At 46.4% G+C, this 21,916-nt stretch overlaps 1 pseudogene; it reads right to left on the bottom strand.

The window, feature by feature from the left end:
• Nucleotides 1-2,225: 2,225 nt before the first annotated feature.
• The window catches only part of LOC119299890, a 50,711-nt pseudogene continuing 31,020 nt past the window's right edge, over nt 2,226-21,916 (bottom strand).

Raw genomic sequence — 21,916 nt, 5'->3', positions numbered from 1 at the left:
TTGGCAATTTCCTCCAACTGGAACCATTGTTCCATGAGACTATCACCAAAGTTCCTTCTAAAAGAGAGAGTTTTAGGCATTAACCATCCCAAACTTCATTGACACTTTTGTTAAGCTCATTGCAGACAGAGTAAATAGGCCAAAATTGGACTGCTAGGGGGGATGTGCCAAACAAAGTATCTTCCCAGAACCTGGTTCTGCTCCCATCCCCTATGTTCTATCTGTAGCCAAATTTCACAGCTTGCATAATAGATTTTAATCCTTTCCAGAATCTAGATGTCTTAGGGTTGGAGGAAGGGACAAAAATATTAGGTTTATTTCCTAGGTATTTATGGGCAATAAGAAGCTTCCAGGGTTTCAGGTCTTCCTCATAGAATCATTTAATCCAAGACCCTAGAAGAGAGATGTTAATTTCTTCGAGGTTAGGTATGCCTAGGCCTCCAAAATCTTTTTTCATAGAGACTAGGGCCCAATTAGCAAGGTGTAGCTTCCTATTTCCCTCAAAATCATTCCACAAGCAATGAGACATCTGAGAATTGATGAGGTTCACTGCCCATTTAGGGAACTTGAAGAAGGAGAGGAGATACACTGGAGTGCTAACCAAACAAGCTTGTATGAGGATCAATCTACCTCTGTAAGAGAGAAGTTTGCCCCTCCACCCAGCAATCCTTTTAATGATTTTATCCAGAAGGGTTGGATATCCTCTCTCCTCAGTTTATCATAGTGGAGAGGGATACCTAGGTACTTAATGGGGAAGTTACCTTTATTACAGACTAGAATAGAGAGGAAGTCAGCTAACTCCTGATCATCCATGTTGATAGGGATGAGTTCACTTTTAGAGTAGTTCATTCTTATGCCTGAGACTTGTTCAAAACAGGTTAGAACAGTTTTCAGATTGCTAGCATATGTGGAGTCATTGTCTAAGAAAAGGATGGTATCATCTGCATATTGAAGGCAGATGATGCCACCAGGGAAGGCCTCGGGACAGAGCCCAGCAATCAAACTATGATCAGCATTTTATTAAGAACGTCCACTACTAAATTAAACAAAAGCGGGGAGATGGGGTCACCTTGCCTAAGGCCTTTACCAGCAAGGAAAAAAATCACTTTCACAGTTATTTAACTTGACCCCAACAGACCCCCCATGAGTAAGTTGCTGGATCCAACTAGTCCATTTACCCCCAAAACCTCTAAGCTCCAGGAGTTTCATAAGGTAATCAAGGTTAACTTTATTGAAGGCAGACTAAACTAGAACTACCATCTAGAGAAAAATTCTCACAAACAGAGCATTCAGATCTGTTTTGGTGAGGGTAAATTAAGGAAGAGCATTCAATGCCATCATTAAGAGAAGTAACATCTACACCAATCTTAGCAGCAATGGCATTGAAGGAAGGATCATTAAAGTTGGAGAAGGAAGTGTGTTTCATACCCTGGGGTTTTTGCACTTCCAGGTTCTGAACCTCTTTGAGCTGTTGAGCCTTTTCAATAATGGTTCTCTTGTCACCAGCTACCCTGGCACTGGTTCTGGTGGCTTGAACAGGACCCCATTTGGGAAGGTGCTTCTCCTTAGGAAGGGCATGGAAGTCAGAGTTGTATTTTGAGTCCAAATTGTCTGGGAGTTTAGTTGTTTCAACAAGTGCCTCTTGATCCTCTTGTTGATCTACATAACCTTCTAATTCGATCAGATCATCATCTTCCAGGAGCTCCATTTCCCTGGGGAGGTTGAATCCATCAGTTTCATCAAGCACAGAATTCAGTATCTTTTCCTGGATGCTGAGTTGAGGAGTGTACGGAGAATCAGGGAGGTGTGTCTTGAGGACTGAAGTGGGTCTAGTTTCTCCAAGCATCTGATTGTGGCCAAAAGACTATCCTCTGATGTTAGGGGCCCCAGAATTGGCAGCAGGCCCTTTATCTGATTCAGATCTAGAGCTCCTATTGGATTCAACATCTTTAGTAAGATTGGTATCGGTTTTAGCTGCAGAGACATATGTACCAGCAAACAGGTTGGTGGAGGTGTCAGTTTCAGTCGGGGTTAAGGACTCCACCTCAATGAGTAGCCTGTAGATTTTGTTCCCAACTCCAAAAAGCCTTTTAGCAAGGATTTTGGAGGGATCTTTACATAATATTTTGACCCTAATAGTTTCATAGAATGACTTGAAATTATGCTGCCAATCCACATCCAGTAAGACCCCCAGAGTGGAAGTGATTTGATCCAGCATAGTCCAGTCACACCACTTGGGGGTTCATTTTCCTGATCTTGATCCAAGTTTCCTGGAGGTCCTCTTCAGCCTCAATACTGTCTTTCCAGACTTCAACATTGACTACAACATTGTCTTTTTTGAGACCAAAACAGCAGTATCCAGCAACTTGAACTACATCTATTTCAGGAGGGAATTTGACCAAGAATGTCCACTCATCTAGGGCATTGATTGGCCAGGGCCAGTTGGTTTTGTAAATGTTTGCAAACTCAGTGGCAAGTTCCTGCTTGGTCACTTCACCAGCTTCTACCAGAACAATCCCCACATTCTTCAGGGAGCCATGATACTGAGCATTTTCATCAGGTGGGTCTATGTGGTAGAACCCTAATCCTGGAGTAGCACTTCCAACATATCTAGCAGAATTGTGTGTTTTCCTTCTGATATGGCAATTTTCAACTTTATGAGTAACCATTTTGCAGATAAAACAACTCTTGGGCTTGACACATTTATCCAAATGATGCCCTAGTTCCCCACAGTTGTAGCAGATCACCTCAGAGTATGCCATAAGGCCTGAAGCAGGGGCTAGAGCAGTTTTCTGGATGTCCTGTCTCTTCTTTTGTTGATTCTTGCCTTGAGATTTCCCACTGATCTGAGAGTCAGAACCACTAGCAGATTGATCTTGGGCAATTACAGGAGACTGCCCAGATTGTGCCCACATTTGGGGCAGAGGTGGGCCGTACCACTGCCCAACCGGTGCTCCCTCCCCCCATTGTGATAGGGGAAATTCATCGGAGTTCCTGGTTCCTTCTCATCCTCCAGCCAGATGTTGTCTCTCAGGAAGCAGAAATAACCACGAGATAACTCAATTGAAGCAGATTGCAAGCCTAATTTCAATCTTCTACAGGTTTGGGGAGAGGTAAGGTAGGGGATCCACCTGCTCCGGCTCCGGTGGCGTGCTGGTGGGCATGAGTCCAGTGAAGCATTCCCATCTCGCAGCACGGCATGGATCTCCTGAATTCACTTCTCCTTTCGCCCATCGAACGAACGCAATTGGCAGCTCCCTGGGGTGGGGCATCCTGTGCTTCTCCGAGAAATCTCCTTCGAAGTAGATCCATAGGGCTAGATTCAGTAGCTCCCAATCCACATGATCCTTGCACATCCGAGCATACATGCGTGAGTGAGAGAACGGGTTTGGGCCCTCCTTGGCTTCCTCCCTCGCAGCTTCCTCCTCTGTTTCCCTCCATTCGCGCGTGAACTGGGTCTAGGAGAGAGCGTCGTCGCGTATCCGCATCGCCCGCTCCCTCCATCTCCTCCCTTGAGTCTCCCGCAGCACCGCTGGCGCGACGGAGTTGAGCGGCTGGAGCATCCGCGGGAAGGCTTTGTAGACATGTTGGAGATGCATCTTGTACATCTGCCTGTCTTCCAGCCATTCCCCTGTGGATATGGCCGGCGACTCCATGGGGTGCGCGAGCGGACTTGCTGAGGGGGGCAGGCACGCCCGGAGTCAGGAGGCGGGGGGTGGCGGTGAGATCTATGGTGGCGGCGAGGGTGGAGGTAGTGGCGGGGGCGGCGGCGAGGGTGGAGGTGGTGCCGGGGGCGAAGGGGGTCGCGAGAGCGGTCATCTATTTGCCAATTATGTGGACTAAACAGTCAACATATAAAATAATTTAAATATATATAATATAGTTAGAAGGGAAACATAAGTTGGACCTGGCATTCCTATTCTTATATAAAAAAAATAGAACAGACCTCTGTGTTTTCTTAAAAAAAAACATAAATTGGGCTGCCAAAAAACCTCGGATGGGAGGTCCATAGGTCGGTCGATACATGACGGCCCTAAGAAAATACAAACAGGCCTATGGACCTCCCATCGGAGGTCGTGGGCTGCGCATGTTAAAAATGAAAGCCTAGACGGGGCAGCCCAAAACCACGTCCAACACTTGCCAAAACTTCGTCCCTCGTTTTCTCTGTGTTTCGCACACTCGACATTGTGTGGGCATTTTGACTGTGCATCATGTGAAGATGTGCTATGCATGAATGTTGATCAGCAAGATGTTAACTGGCTGGTAGTTCCATTTTCGACCATGAATAAAACTTCCAACATGATGTTAACCCTGTTTGAAAAGGCCGTGTTAATATAAATGCTCTACCTCTTAAAGTTGCAGTTTCTTATCTGAAACTAAACTTGCAGTTTCTTATCTGAAACTGAAACTTGCAGTTTCTTCTCTGAGACTCACATTGTCTGCACTTTTATACTCCGATGAAACTACATTTTTTAAGTTCTAAAAATAGATATCTATAATTCATAAAATACTTCATATGCTCAATACTGCAAATCTGAAATTCAAAAGACATTCATATCTTAAAGTACTCTCAAAATACACAACACAAAACACAATTCACAACATGCAAATACTGACAACCCTAAGCTCCTCCTGACAATTTACAACATGCCGGCTATTGGGCTGGGGGGCAGCCCCCTCCTATTCCTCGGTGGCAGACAGACACCCCGTGAGACGATGTGAATAGCGAGGGAGACGATGGCGGGGAAGCATCGTCAGGCCAACTGTTTTTCTCCTCTTGAAGTTGGGTTCGGTCGACGAAGACTCCACCGGCTTGCTCTGGCCGGACACCCTCACAAATGGCACCCTGCAGATGCTCGATCCTTCAATCTCTGGTGGATGCTCCATCTGGTACTCCCACCACCGCTCCCTCACGATCGGATTCGGTGAATCTGTTTGCTCCATGGCCCAGAGGAGCTGCTCTATGTACTCCGGCGCGACTCCCTTCGGGAGTATCGCCGCCTTTTCACTTTTTTACAGATATTTGGCCATGGATGTCGCTGTTGCCACTAGTTAGTCCTTGTTGTCAAACCAAGACTGTATCTCCAACATCCTAGCTAGCTTCACAGGGTTGCCGTCTGCGATCCTCACGTATCGGTTGTACTCCTCCATCGATCTACTTCTCCACAGCACCTTCACTCGCCGGCGGTGGTTTTTGAATGGAAGAGGAGAGGAGCAGCGCTGGTTTTGGATTAGAACAGGAGAGGAGCGACGCTGGTTTTGGACTGGAACAGGAGAGGAGGGGCGGTGGTTTTGAAATGGAAGAGGAGAGGAGCGGCGCTGCATTTAGATTGGAATAGGAGAGGAGCGGCGGTGGTTTAAGAGAAGAGCGGAAGAGCGGCGCTGGTCTTGGAAGTATTTTTTGTTGTTTTGCGTATTTTGGGTCAAAGTTTGACCACGTACTATATTTGACAAGCAAAATGTGAATGCATGTCACCAAAAATTGTATCGTTTGGTTCGTATCTGAATGTACTTTCAAATTATATTATTTTTGCAACATATAACATATTTTTATGTGCGAAAATCATGGTCAATTATGACCCAGAATAAAAGGGAGACTAGTTAATGTGGGGTCGCTTTCTTAATTGAAGGGTAAATTGATTTTGATTTTGATCCAGTCACACCGCGTTGGCCCTCTCGTCCAATCCTAAATCGCTGCCGCATGCTCCTCTCCCTCTTCTCCATTGCAAAACCACCTCCTCTCCTCTCCATCATCTCCATTCCAAAACCACCATCTAGCCTCTCCATATTCTGATCTTCTCCATTGACTCATCTCCATCATCTCCATTCCAAAACCACTGTCTCGCCTCTCCGTCTTCTCTATTGCAAGACCACCGTCTCTCCTCCGTTTTCTAGACGCTTTGCTCCATGGCACGGGTGTAATCCATGGATACAAAATTAGTATATTGTATACTATTTAAAAGTCGAGTGCCGGGCTTTTCCTGCGCGGTAGGCGGCGGGGCAGTTCCTCCTAGTCGGTTTGACAGAGACGTGAGAAGACGAGGGAGTAGGCTGCTGCAAACGTAGGGCTGTGTGATTTGACAGTGGGTTACTGCTGGACGGGTGGGGCCCCGTGATTGGACTTGCCATTATCATTTTAACTGCGGCGCTACAACCAGCGTGAGTCTCCCGATTCCTGACCACCTCCATACAGGTGCCTCTCCCAATGCTCCACCATGTAGTAGAGGCTGGCTCTTGCATGAGATCCCACTTCTGCACTTTTTCCTTGCCTCTCTTTCCTCCACATATGCAAAAATGCCATGTAAAGCGCACTATTGTACGTACTTTTACTTGCTCCTACAGGTGCTTAAGCTTGCCACATAGGCATAAAGTCTGATGTGGCAAGTTAATCAAGAAGAGAGATACTGGTTTGGTGACCCAAGGAAGAAACGGTGCTAAGCGCGTGTACCTAGGTGAAAAGACAATTTTGAGTCTATAGCTAATTTTATGAAGCAAACTTAGCAACACCATTTCATTGGAAGAGGTCACTCCTTGGAAAATGCAATACAAACTAGTACTCTCTGTGTCCCATAATATAAGAACATTTTTGGCACTACACTAGTGTAAAAAACAATCTTATATTATGGGACAGAGGGAGTACGAAGAAAGAGATAGATAGGAGTAAAAAAATAAACTTATAGCCAACCTTGTTGTAGTATGAGTGACTAAGTGATGACTATGTATGACATGCCAACATCAGATAGCCTAACACACCGTGTTAAATCACCAAGGGCATGACCGCCCAAGCGACGCGACGGTCGTGTTAGGCACGACCATGATACGGGCTGCTGGCAGCCCTTGGATCTGAGATCAAACGGTCGCATGCTAAGTTGCTGAAAATTCACAGAATAACCCTCCAGGATAGGATATTCACCCATAGGTCTAGAATCACGCCATGCAACAGTTCGATCTCAGATCCAAGGGCTCTCGGAAGCCCGTATCATGTGATAATGGAAAGCCACTACCCTGCCGTTCGCACGCTGGCAGTTCGCTCCTAGTCATCCCGTCCATTCACATTACGGCAGTTCCACTAATCCTAACCCTCCTCCCAAATCCATGGCGTCCCAAATCTCCATGATCGGTGGTGAGTACAAGGTTAGAACCATCACCGGCGATGAGTTCGACGTCATCTACACTCGTTCTTCCGTGGTGGTGAAAGGATGCCTTTCTCGCTTCAGACGCATGTTTGAAAACTCAGATGATGAGTGGGTCGCTGGGCTGGATGTTGAGTACACCATAGTCCTGGGACCAGAGAAGGATCTAAAGGACGTAGAGAGGAAGAAGCCCGCCGTGATCCAGGTTTTCATATATAATGTTTGCTTGGTCTACTACATATGCCATGCTGACGTTGAGTGCCAGGATTTTAAGAACTTCCTCAAGGACAAAATAGTGAAATTTGTTACTGTAGACTTTAAGAACGACAGGGACGTCCTACGTCGGATAGGTCTCGTTGTAGGCAACGCCTTCAACCTCCAGAAGAATCGCTAGTGTCCTCTCATCAGCATTCAATGCTGACCCTGGCAGGAGCCATGGTTCATCCTTCGTATGGTAAACTGGAGAAACCTCCATACACGTTTCATTGTCATGCATGGCAGCAGAATGTACTAGATATAGACCACATCCACTACGCTGCAATGGATGGCTACCTTTGCTTCAATATCTACAAGGGTTGGATGAAGAGCAACAACCAAGTGTGCGGTTCAAGCAAAGAAGTTTCGGCCAAGAGGAAGAGGGACAAGGACGAAGTCGAGGACGTGGACGAGGACTCCGAGTAAGGTGGCAGTGTCGTTGCTCATGGTGGTTCTAATGCAGTGTCTACCGGAATAGTTGCAAAGTTTAATTTCAGGTGTGCTTAATTTAATTTGAGGGTGTGTTGTGCTGAGCCCCTAGCAGAACTATGTTATGTTTCTTCTCGTTACTTTAACTCTTTAGTACGTACATACTAGTATTTCTTACATTTCATCTTTTAGTTGGTATAGTACTACCACTCGTTTCTTCACATTATATACGTACAATATATATGGCCAACATCATATAGCTAGCAGTTTAGTTGTCAAAGAATTTCAAGGTGCTTAGTTTTGTCAAAGAATTCCAGGATGCTTAGAGGGTGCTTGGATCCAAGGGACTTTTTTTAGTCTGACTGAAAATAGTCTCTTTAAGAGACTAAAGTTCCAAGCACCCCTGACTAAAGAGGGGCTAAAACTAGTCTTGAGACCAAATTTTTTTAGTCAGGGGTACCCCTACTAAAATGTGGATTAGTCCTCTCTCTACTCATTTAACTCCTCTCCTTTAACACATGCGAGTTCTGGATTGGAGGGTTTGGAGGATAACAAATGCTCATTAACTTGATTTTAGCCTTTTTAGTATTTGGATCCAAGCATGGGTGAGGCTAGCATGTTTTAGTCCCACTACTTTTAGTCATGGGACTAAAACGTATCCAAGCACCCTCTTAGTTTTATTTGAGGGGTGGGTGGTGCTGGACACCATTATTGTGACTAGCCTTTTTAATAGTACTATATGCATAATTTGGCGACGAGTGCTCTCTATATGTACCACTTTTTTTTTAATTTCAAGTTTTGCTCCATGGCGCAATCCATCGATACTACTGTTGTACAAAAGTATACCTTTTTTAAAAGGCTAGAGGGCGGGGCAGTCTAGCATGGTCGGTTTCATGAGAGGTGAGGTCCTTTGTGATTTGACGGCTCATTACTGTTTGAAGGCGAGGCCTTGTGATTTGACTGCTCGTATAAATGCGCTGACGACCTGATCGAGGAGGAGCAAAGAACCGTGCGCTATACTCAAGTTTTCCACTGGAGTAGTACTACGAGGGAGGAGCACGAAACACGGCAGCCCAGTGCCATATGAAGATAAAAAATGAAATAATTTGCTAGTCATCTCATTGTTAGCATTGTTCTATTCATTCCCTCAAAAAAACCATTGTTCTATTCATGCCTCGCAGAGAACGTGACACGTGCGGCGAAACACCCGAAGCAAAAGATGAAACATAGGAGTAAAAGAAGAAGGAAGATTACCACCCCAAATGATCTAATTCGCTGCGGAGTCGTAACTGCTTCTTCATCTCCTCCACGACCTCCATCTCCTTGCGCGTCTCCTCCGCCATCTTCTTCATTTTGTCCGTGACGCGGGATTTCTCGATGCGAGCCTTCATCATCTGTTCCACGGCCGCATTACGTACCTTGACAGCAGCCGGGTGCTTGATGCGGAGCTTCACCAACTCCTCCTTCTGTTCCATGATGAGGGCCTACAGCATCTTCATCGAGGAACTACTATTCTCATGAAACTTCTTCAGCCGGCGTTCTTCTCCTTCAACAGGTCGATCTCGTGGCAGAGCTTCGCCTTGTCCTCCTGAAGTCGCAGGATTTCGCCGGTCGCCTTCTCCTCCGAGGCAATGCTCTTCTTCAGCAGCACCACCAAGCCGGCGGTCAACTCCCCCTGTTGATTGAGCTCAGCGGGCATGTCGTCAAGGCTCTCCTTCAGCAACTCCATCAAGCCTTGGATGAACTCCTTCTGCTTATTGAGGTGCTTATTGAGCTGATCGGGCATGCCGTCGAGGGATAACGACTCCAGCTCCGTCGGCTCAGCATGTTCGCCTCCGCGGCTAGGGCGCTCCTGGGAGCCATCGCCTGCCCGTGAGAGATCTTTCGAGGTCTCTACGTGGCGGCAAGCCCTCTCTTTTTTTCCACAGCGTTGGTTGCCGCTCCCTTGTTACGAGTAGTTCTCGACCTATAGCTATGCTCACCGGCCATGGCAACGATGGACGAAGAAGAAGCACTTATGAGGAGGAAAGGTAGAGTAATTTTCAGTTAGGTAGTTCCCCTTTTTATAACCTAAGTACTAGCACTAGTACTAATACCTTCATAGTGGGAACACGTTCAGGTTTGGCACGTATTAGTAGGTGTGAGCAGGCTTTCGAATGTGATGGGAACAAGGTAAAGATTAATTGATGGTTTTGGTTTTGAGGCCCGAAACGGCTCCTGATGAGTTTAGCGGTACATAAATTTCAAGTACTACACTGCTCAAATGCGTAAATATTATGTTACTGTCAAAAATTGGCACAAAATACGAAGGAGACCAATGGAAGTACGACTGGCAACCCACGATTTAACTACTCGCATGCGCGTAGTGGAGTAATAATGTCTTTCTTCCGCCCTCACGTCCACTCAATTTGTATGCGTTGTATAATTGACCATCAATAAAGTGAACGACTTTACACGCGTCAAATTATCACATGGGGTGGATCTTCGTACAAAATTGCGTCCGCCCGTGTACCCGCGTGTGCATGCGAGGGAATGAATGCGTGCGTGGCATGCGTGCACTGTTGGGGAACGTTGCAGAAAATTAAATTTTTTCCTACGGTTTCACCAAGATCCATCTATGAGTTCATCCAAGCAACGAGTCTAGGGAGAGAGTTTGCATCTACATACCACTTGTAGATCGCGTGCGGAAGCTTGCAAGGTGATGATGTAGTCGTACTCGACGTGATCCAAATCACCGATGACCAGCGCCGAACGGACGGCACCTCCGCGTTCAACACACGTACGGGACGGGAGACGTCTCCTCCTTCTTGATCCAGCAAGGGGGAAGGAGAGGTTGATGAAGATCCAGCAGGACGACGGCGTGGTGGTGGATGCAGGGCGTCACAGCAGCAGGGCTTCGCCGAGACTACGAGGGAGAGACGTAACGGGGGGAGGTGGAGGCGCCAGGGGATGGTGTATGAAGTCCCTCCTCTCCCCCACTATATATAGGGGTGCCAGGGGGGGCGCCGGCCCTAGTAGATGAGATCTACTAGGGGGGGCGGCGGCCTAGGGGAGGTTTCCCTCCCCCCCAAGGCACCTAGGGGTGCCTTCCACCACTAGGACTCCTCCTAGGGGGAAACCCTAGGCGCATGGGCCTATAGGGGCTGGTTCCCTTGGCCCATGATGGCCAAGGCGCACCCCCTACAGCCCATGTGGCCCCCCGGGACAGGTGGCCCCACCCGGTGGACCCCCGGGACCCTTCCGGTGGTCCCGGTACAATACCGATAACCCCGAAACTTGTCCCGATGCCCGAAATAGCACTTCCTATATATAATTCTTTACCTCCGGACCATTCCGGAACTCCTCGTGACGTCCGGGATCTCATCCGGGACTCCGAACAACATTCGGGTTTCTGCATATATATATCTTCATAACCCTAGCGTCACCGAACCTTAAGTGTGTAGACCCTACGGGTTCGGGAGACATGCAGACATGACCGAAACGCTCTCAGTCAATAACCATCAGCGGGATCTGGATACCCATGATGGCTCCCACATGCTCCTCGATGTTGTCATCGGATGAACCACTATGTCGAGGATTCGATCAAACCCTGTATGCAATTCCCTTTGTCAATCGGTACGTTACTTGCCCGAGACTCGATCGTCGGTATCCCAATACCTTGTTCAGTCTCGTTACCGGCAAGTCACTTTACTCGTACCGTAATGCATGATCCCGTGTCCAACACCTTGGTCACATTGAGCTCATTATGATGATGCATTACCGAGTGGGCCCAGAGATACCTCTCCGTCATACGGAGTGACAAATCCCAGTCTCGATCCGTGTCAACCCAACAGCTACTTTCGGAGATACCTGTAATGCACCTTTATAGTCACCCAGTTACGTTGTGACGTTTGATACACCCAAGCACTCTTACGGTATCCGGGAGTTACACGATCTCATGGTCGAAGGAAGAGATACTTGACACTTGCAAAGCTCTAGCAAAACGAACTACACGATCTTTTATGCTATGCTTAGGATTGGGTCTTGTCCATCACATCATTCTCCTAATGATGTGATCCCGTTATCAACGACATCCAATGCCCATAGTCAGGAAACCATGACTATCTGTTGATCACAACGAGCTGGTCAACTAGAGGCTTACGAGGGACATAGTGTGGTCTAAGTATTCACACGTGTATTACGATTTCCGGATAATACAGTTATAGCATGAATAAAAGACAATTATCATGAACAATGAAATATAATAATACTTTTATTATTGCCTCTAGGGCATATTTCCAACAGTCTCCCACTTGCACTAGAGTCACCAATCTAGTTACATTGTGATGAATCTAACACCCATAGAGTTCTGGTGTTGATCATGTTTTGCACGCGAGAGAGGTTTAGTCAGCGGATCTGCGACATTCAGATCCGTGTGCACTTTGCAAATCTCTATGTCTCCGTCTTGAACATTTTCACGGATGGAGTTGAAACGAAGCTTGATGTGCCTGGTCTTCTTGTGAAACCTGGGCTCCTTTGCGAGGGCAATTGCTCCAGTATTGTCACAGAAGAGTTTGATCGACCCCGACGCATTGGGTATGACTCCTAGGTCGGTGATGAACTCCTTCACCCAAATCGCTTCATGTGCTGCCTCCGAGGCTGCCATGTACTCCGCTTCACACGTAGATCCCGCCACGACGCTCTGCTTGCAGCTGCACCAGCTTACTGCTCCACCATTCAACATATACACGTATCCGGTTTGTGACTTAGAGTCATCCGGATCTGAGTCGAAGCTAGCGTCGACGTAACCCTTTACGACGAGCTCTTCGTCTCCTCCATAAACGAGAAACATGTCCTTTGTCCTTTTCAGGTACTTCAGGATATTCTTGACCGCTGTCCAGTGTTCCTTGCCGGGATTACTTTGGTATCTTGCTACCAAACTTACGGCAAGGTTTACATCGGGTCTGGTACACAGCATGGCATACATAATAGATCCTATGGCTGAAGCATAGGGGATGACACTCATCTCTTCTTTATCTTTTGCCGTGGTCGGTGACTGAGCTGAGCTCAGTCTCATACCTTGTAACATAGGCAAGAACCCCTTCTTGGACTGATCCATTCTGAATCTCTTCAAAATCTTATCAAGGTATGTGCTTTGTGAAAGACCTATGAGGCGTCTCGATCTATCTCTATAGATCTTGATGCCTAGTATATAAGCAGCTTCTCCAAGGTCCTTCATTGAAAAACACTTATTCAAGTAGGCCTTAATGCTGTCCAGAAATTCTATATTATTTCCCATCAGGAGTATGTCATCTACATATAATATGAGAAATGCTACAGAGCTCCCACTCACTTTCTTGTAAACGCAGGCTTCTCCATAAGTCTGCATAAACCCAAACGCTTTGATCATCTCATCAAAGCGAATGTTCCAACTCCGAGATGCTTGCACCAGTCCATAAATGGATCGCTGGAGCTTGCATACTTTGTTAGCGTTCCGAGGATCGACAAAACCTTCCGGCTGCATCATATACAGTTTTTCCTTAAGATGCCCGTTAAGGAATGCTGTTTTGACGTCCATCTGCCATATCTCATAATCATAGTATGCGGCAATTGCTAACATGATTCGGACGGACTTTAGCTTCGCTACGGGAGAGAATGTCTCGTCGTAGTCAATCCCTTGAACCTGTCGATAACCCTTAGCGACAAGTCGAGCTTTATAGATGGTAACATTACCATCCGCGTCCGTCTTCTTCTTAAAGATCCATTTGTTTTCTATCGCTCGCCGATCATCGGGCAAGTCTGTCAAAGTCCATACTTTGTTTTCATACATGGATTCTATCTCGGATTTCATGGCTTCAAGCCATTTGTTGGAATCCGGGCCCGCCATTGCTTCTTCATAGTTCGAAGGTTCATTGTTGTCTAACAACATGATTTCCAGGACAGGGTTGCCGTACCACTCTAGTGCGGAACGTGTCCTTGTGGACCTACGAAGTTCAGCAGTAACTTGATCCGAAGTACCTTGATCATTATCATGGATTTCCTCTTCAGTTGGTGTGGGCATCACAGGAACGGTTTCCTGTGCTGCGTCACTATCCCGCTCAAGAGGTAGTACTTCATCGAGTTCTACTTTCCTCCCACTTACTTCTTTCGAGAGAAACTCTTTTTCCAGAAAGCATCCGTTCTTGGCAACAAAGATCTTGCCTTCGGATCTTAAGTAGAAGGTGTACCCTACAGTTTCCTTAGGGTATCCTATGAATACGCATTTTTCCGACTTGGGTTCGAGCTTTTCAGGTTGAAGTTTCTTGACATAAGCTTCGCATCCCCAAACTTTTAGAAACGACAGCTTAGGTTTCTTTGCAAACCATAATTCATACGGTGTCATCTCAACGGATTTAGACGGTGCCCTATTTAAAGCGAATGTAGCTGTCTCTAGAGCGTATCCCCAAAATGATAGCGGTAAATCGGTAAGAGACATCATAGACCGCACCATATCCAATAGAGTGCGATTACGACGTTCGGACACACCGTTTCGCTGAGGTGTTCCAGGCGGCGTGAGCTGTGAAACGATTCCACATTTCTTTAAGTGTGTACCAAATTCGTGACTTAAGTATTCTCCTCCACGATCTGATCGTAAGAATTTTATCTTTCGGTCACGTTGATTCTCCACCTCATTCTGAAATTCCTTGAACTTTTCAAAGGTCTCAGACTTGTGTTTCATTAAGTAGACATACCCATATCTACTCAAGTCATCTGTGAGAGTGAGAACATAACGATATCCTCCGCGAGCCTCAACGCTCATTGGACCGCACACATCGGTATGTATGATTTCCAACAAGTTGGTTGCTCGCTCCATTGTTCCGGAGAACGGAGTCTTGGTCATTTTGCCCAAGAGGCATGGTTCGCACGTGTCAAACGATTCATAATCAAGAGACTCTAAAAGTCCATCGGCATGGAGCTTCTTCATGCGCTTGACACCAATGTGACCAAGGCGGCAGTGCCACAAGTATGTGGGACTATCGTTATCAACTTTAAATCTTTTGGCATCTACACTATGAACATGTGTAATATTACGCTCAAGATCCATTAAGAATAAACCATTGACCATCGGAGCATGACCATAAAACATATCTCTCATATAAATCGAACAACCATTATTCTCAGACTTAAATGAGTAGCCATCTCGTATTAAACGAGATCCAGATACAATGTTCATGCTCAAACTTGGCACTAAATAACAATTATTAAGGTTCAAAACTAATCCCATAGGTAAATGTAGAGGCAGCGTGCCGACAGCGATCACATCGACTCTGGAACCATTCCCGACGCGCATCGTCACCTCGTCCTTCGCCAGTCTCCGTTTATTCCGCAGCTCCTGCTGTGAGTTACAAATATGAGCAACGGCACCGGTATCAAATACCCAGGAGTTACTACGAGTACTGGTAAGGTACACATCAATCACATGTATATCAAATATACCTTTGGTGTTGCCGGCCTTCTTATCCGCTAAGTATTTGGGGCAGTTCCGCTTCCAGTGACCCTTCCCCTTGCAATAAAAGCACTCAGTCTCAGGCTTGGGTCCATTCTTTGACTTCTTCCCGGTAACTGGCTTACCAGGCGCGGCAACATCTTTGCCGTCCTTCTTGAAGTTCTTCTTACCCTTGCCCTTCTTGAACTTAGTGGTCTTATTGACCATCAACACGATCCGAGTCGACTAGTCCGTGTCCGATCATCACGTGAGACGGACTAGTCATCGTCGGTGAACATTTTCATGTTGATCGTATCTTCCATACGACTCGTGTTCGACCTTTCGGTCTCCGTGTTCCGAGGCCATGTCTGCACATGCTAGGCTCGTCAAGTTAACCCTAAGTGTTTTCGCTTTGTAAAACTGTCTTACACCCGTTGTATGTGAACGTAAGAATCCATCACACCCGATCATCACGTGGTGCTTAGAAACGACGAACTGTAGCAACGGTGCACAGTTAGGGGAGAACACTTCTTGAAATTTTATAAGGGATCATCTTATTTACTACCGTCGTCCTAAGTAAACAAGATGCATAATACATAATAAACATCACATGCAATTATATAGTTGTGACATGATATGGCCAATATCATATAGCTCCATTGATCTTCATCTTCGGGGCTCCATGATCATCTTGTCACCGGCTTGACACCATGATCTCCATCATCATGATCTCCATCATCGTGTCTTCATGAAGTTGTCACGCCAACGACTACTTCTACTTCTATGACTAACGTTTAGCAATAAAGTAAAGTAGTTTACATGGCGTTATTCAATGACACGCAGGTCATACAAAAAATAATGACAACTCCTATGGCTCCTGCCGGTTGTCATACTCATCGACATGCAAGTCGTGAATCCTATTACAAAGAACATGATCTCATACATCACAATTCATCATTCATCACAACCTCTGGCCATATCACATCACATGATCAATCGCTGCAAAAACAAGTTAGACGTCCTCTAATTGTTGTTGCATCTTTTACGTGGCTGCAATTGGGTTCTAGCAAGAACGTTTTCTTACCTACGAATCACCACAACGTGATTTTGTCAACTTCTATTTACCCTTCATAAGGGCCCTGTTCATCGATTCCGCTCCAACTAAGGTGGGAGAGACAGACACCCGCCAGCCACCTTATGCAACTAGTGCATGTCAATCGGTGGAACCGGTCTCACGTAAGCGTACGTGTAAGGTTGGTCCGGGCCGCTTCATCCCACAATACCGTTGAGCAAGAAAAGACTAGTAGAGGCAAGTAAGATGACAAAATCCACGCCCACAACAAAGTTGTGTTCTACTCGTGCAAAGAGAACTACGCATAGACCTAGCTCATGATGCCACTGTTGGGGAACGTTGCAGAAAATTAAAATTTTTCCTACGGTTTCACCAAGATCCATCCATGAGTTCATCCAAGCAACGAGTCTAGGGAGAGAGTTTGCATCTACATACCACTTGTAGATCGCGTGCGGAAGCTTGCAAGGTGATGATGTAGTCGTACTCGACGTGATCCAAATCACCGATGACCAGCGCCGAACGGACGGCACCTCCGCGTTCAACACACGTACGGGACGGGAGACGTCTCCTCCTTCTTGATCCAGCAAGGGGGAAGGAGAGGTTGATGAAGATCCAGCAGCACGACGGCGTGGTGGTGGATGCAGGGCGTCACAGCAGCAGGGCTTCGCCGAGACTACGAGGGAGAGACGTAACGGGGGGAGGTGGAGGCGCCAGGGGCTGGTGTATGAAGTCCCTCCTCTCCCCCACTATATATAGGGGTGCCAGGGGGGGCGCCGGCCCTAGTAGATGAGATCTACTAGGGGGGCGGCGGCCTAGGGGAGGTTTCCCTCCCCCCCAAGGCACCTAGGGGTGCCTTCCACCACTAGGACTCCTCCTAGGGGGAAACCCTAGGCGCATGGGCCTATAGGGGCTGGTGCCCTTGGCCCATGATGGCCAAGGTGCACCCCCTACAGCCCATGTGGCCCCCCGGGACAGGTGGTCCCACCCGGTGGACCCCCGGGACCCTTCCGGTGGTCCCGGTACAATACCGATAACCCCGAAACTTGTCCCGATGCCCGAAATAGCACTTCCTATATATAATTCTTTACCTCCGGACCATTCCGGAACTCCTCGTGACGTCCGGGATCTCATCCGGGACTCCGAACAACATTCGGGTTTCTGCATATACATATCTTCATAACCCTAGCGTCACCGAACCTTAAGTGTGTAGACCCTACGGGTTCGGGAGACATGCAGACATGACCGAAACGCTCTCAGTCAATAACCATCAGCGGGATCTGGATACCCATGATGGCTCCCACATGCTCCTCGATGTTGTCATCAGATGAACCACTATGTCGAGGATTCGATCAAACCCTGTATGCAATTCCCTTTGTCAATCGGTACGTTACTTGCCCGAGACTCGATCGTCGGTATCCCAATACCTTGTTCAGTCTCGTTACCGGCAAGTCACTTTACTCGTACCGTAATGCATGATCCCGTGTCCAACACCTTGGTCACATTGAGCTCATTATGATGATGCATTACCGAGTGGGCCCAGAGATACCTCTCCGTCATACGGAGTGACAAATCCCAGTCTCGATCCGTGTCAACCCAACAGCTACTTTCGGAGATACCTGTAATGCACCTTTATAGTCACCCAGTTACGTTGTGACGTTTGATACACCCAAAGCACTCTTACGGTATCCGGGAGTTACACGATCTCATGGTCGAAGGAAGAGATACTTGACACTTGCAAAGCTCTAGCAAAACGAACTACACGATCTTTTATGCTATGCTTAGGATTGGGTCTTGTCCATCACATCATTCTCCTAATGATGTGATCCCGTTATCAACGACATCCAATGTCCATAGTCAGGAAACCATGACTATCTGTTGATCACAACGAGCTGGTCAACTAGAGGCTTACCAGGGACATAGTGTGGTCTAAGTATTCACACGTGTATTACGATTTCCGGATAATACAGTTATAGCATGAATAAAAGACAATTATCATGAACAATGAAATATAATAATACTTTTATTATTGCCTCTAGGGCATATTTCCAACATGCACATCTTTGCTTCGTGCATGTACCGCCAGTATGGCTCAGGGAGGACGAGTACATTCTTCTGGAACCAGCAGCACGTCACTGTGATCAATCCACACAAGGAGGTCGCGACAACGCCTCCACATGTGCCTCGTGGCTTCATGAACTGTAAGAGAGACACTGTGTAGCGTGCCATTGGTATTCTAATTTACGTGTTTTGCACATACTTGAAGTACTAGTAAGGTACACGTGCATTGCACGCATCAGATTTCGCAACCAAATTATGAATAAATACCACACTATAGCATGTAAGCTCTATGTCATGTATGCCTGATGTAGCCCTTTGTTTATTTCTTATAGTTCATCTCATTAAAAATCAATTAGTTTTTATAAAAAAGCTAAGAACGCGGGAATAGGAAAAACATGAGATTATAGTGGAATGTCGTCTTGAATCCTACAGGATTGTACGAGTGTTTGATTGTGCATAGAAAAAACGCAGAATTCTTTCAAAGAGGTCTGAGTGGATGGGATGTTTCCTATGAAATCTAGTGCAAATGAATCATATGGAAAAATTCCTATGGTTTGCAATCCTATAAATCAAACAACCAAGATAGGAAAAATTCCTAATGATTAGAATCCTCCAAAATTCCTTTGAGAATCCTTTGAATCAAAGCAGCCCTTAATATATTTTATGATTCATGGAATTGTGCATTGTAAAGCATAAAGTAAAAACAATTAATGGCAATTCAACTAGAAAAATGGTTTGGGCAGTTATGATACGAAATATTCTAGAACAAAAGAGAACCACTGTTGTTTTGAGGTTTGTGCATTATGCTTAAGTTCAATCATGGAGTATGCTAGATTGTACATGTGGCAAAATCTGGTGGGGGGCTAGAAGATGGTGCGTGGGGCCGAGTGGAGGGAGACTATGAAGGAATGCACAAGTGTGAGATCGATATTTAGAGAGAGGGGGCGAACACGTGCACTATTGCGCGCAGTGGCGGAGCCATGAAAAATAAATGAGCTAGGGGGCCAAGCATTGCTAATCCTTTACGAGGAGGGACAATTCATGAACTTAAACCATTTTTAGCAGCAATTGTCTAATGATCACATTCTTATTAGCCTCGATATATAGTGATGTTAGGGGGGAGTGGGGCAGGGCCCTTACTGCCCCCTGTCTTCGCCATTGTGCACGCATCTGAGAGATGAAGCGGAAGGCATGGATGATGAGAGGGGGGCGTTGGATATATAATTAATGTGGGTGTATTAGCTATATATGTTAATCCTATATAGAGAGGTATAGATTGATCGATGTGGACGTGGGAAAGAGGGTGAGACCTCACTGGATATATCGATTGATCGCTTTGTGCGGAAAACTATGAAAGACCTAGCTATATACACAGATACATAGAGGAACATTAATCGTTGCGCATGCACGTGTGAGAGATAAAGAATGCCTGATATGATGGAGAGGGGGATGTGTGTGGGTGTGTGCCTTCATGGGAGACCGACCTGAAGAAAAAGATTGCATGCGTGCGATGGATATTGCCGACTGGTAGTGTGTGTGCATGCATGCATGCATGCACGAGAGAAAGTTAGTGGTACAATTATAAAGAGAAGACTACTGTGTGGGTGTAAAAGAATAGGTGAGGTCATAATCAATGTAAAGTTGAATTCAAATATTTGAATAAGAGATCCTGATGTTTGAAACCAATGCATGCATGAATGTAATGGAGATCTGCCCGGTGTGGTTTGGAAACGAGCATGTTGTAATGTATACACATTGAACAAGGTCAGACTTATTTGAATTTGAGATACCGATGGCAAACATCATTTGGCCACGTCGCATCCGTGCATGGACACACTATTCTAATTGGAGATGATGGGCGGCTTTCGCATCACATATCTATATCTATACCCCTATGTATATATATTATTTTATATATTTTTTTATATTGTGTGCGGGTAACTTTAACTTTGAAAGATGGTCGTTGGATGAGGCGAATCTGATGGTCCAAAGATGGCAAATTTGAGCACTATTGGCCGTTGGATATCATCTAGATTCCACCAGATTTCGCCACATCGATAATCTAGAAGACTCCATGGTTGAACTTAAGCATAATGCACAAACATCAAAACACAAGCACTTCTTATTTTTTCTAGAATCTTCCGTATCAGAATTGCCCAAATGTTTTTCTACATGATTTGCCATTATTTGTTTTTACTTTATGTCTTACGATGCACAACTCCATGAATCTTAAAATAGATTAGCTTTCCTATAAAAACTAGATGATTTTGAATGAAATGAACTATAAGAATTAAACAACATCTACATCATGCATATATGACTCAAAGCTTGCATTCTATAATGTGGTATTTATTCATAATTTGGTTGCCAAATCTCATGCGTGCAATGCACGTGTACCTTACTCTAGTCTAAATGGTGTTTGTGTGTGTGTTGTGCGTGTTGAGGTGCAAATTGTCTTTTTTTTTGGTACACGTTAAGCTTGTTCTTCTGAAATTTCAAGCCGCGCCTTGTTATGCCGAAAATTCAAGCTAGCGTCTCTGTCTATCGTGCTGCGAAACTCCCGCCTCTTCAACCCGCGCCTTGTTAGCCCGAAATATTTAAGACATATCTTTGTCTCGTTGTGCTCCGACAACTCCCTCCATCTCAACCCACGCCTTGCTATTCCGAAATTACAACGCGCGCGAAAACTCCCACCTCCTGTGAAATCCCGACATGCGAAATGCCCGTGGTACCCCTGAACCGAAAGAATCGCCTCAAATCGGTGGGGGTACTTTCGTAACTTACACCACATTTCGGACAAGCACGTATCTAAGCCATGGTTCCCCACTGCCATCCCATCCGCCCACCCATTCATACACCGAGGCCGCGAAACCCCGCGACGAAACCCCACACCCTGCTCCGTCCGCCACCCAGCCGGAGCCTCTTCCCCGACGACGACGTCCACAGCAACACCTCGACGTCCCTCATCCACCGTACCGGATGAGGATCCATCGTCGATCTCATCGTCCCGCCGGTTCAGCCACCCCGTCATCCACCTCCAAGGAGCTGCCCCAACGTTCCCCTCGTCTTTCGCGCCACCGCCATTCCCACACCTCATCTTCACCTACACCACCGGAAGAGCATCATCATCACCGTTTCCTTAGATGAAGCTGCGGCCTAATCGGCGCCACCAAAGAGGTTGTACACTAATCGCCGCACTTTCTTCTTGATTCAATCTCACGGTGCTGCCGACACTTGGTCCCGAGCCGACACGGCGCGACTCCATCCACGCGGCGTCGCCGGCCACTTCCTCCACGACGTCGCTCCCTCGGCGGCGATGTCCACATCAGTAGGAGCTGATGCTGCTTTAGCTCTCGCTCGCTCTGCTGCTCTGCTCTTGCTCTTGGTCCCCTGCCTGGTCTGCTCTTGCTATTGCTCTTGCTCGCGTTGCTGCTCTCGCTCGTGCTCTTGCTTGCGATGCTGCTCCGATTTAGCTACACTTTAGTCGATTGAATCGACTTTTGGGTCAATCGATTTTCAGGGGGT

Source organism: Triticum dicoccoides, chromosome 5A (genome assembly GCF_002162155.2).
Source record: "Triticum dicoccoides isolate Atlit2015 ecotype Zavitan chromosome 5A, WEW_v2.0, whole genome shotgun sequence".
In the NCBI taxonomy this organism is placed as follows: Eukaryota; Viridiplantae; Streptophyta; class Magnoliopsida; order Poales; family Poaceae; genus Triticum; species Triticum dicoccoides.
The sequence above is the reverse complement of the archived record's forward strand: the minus strand, read 5'-3'. Positions and strand labels throughout refer to the sequence as shown.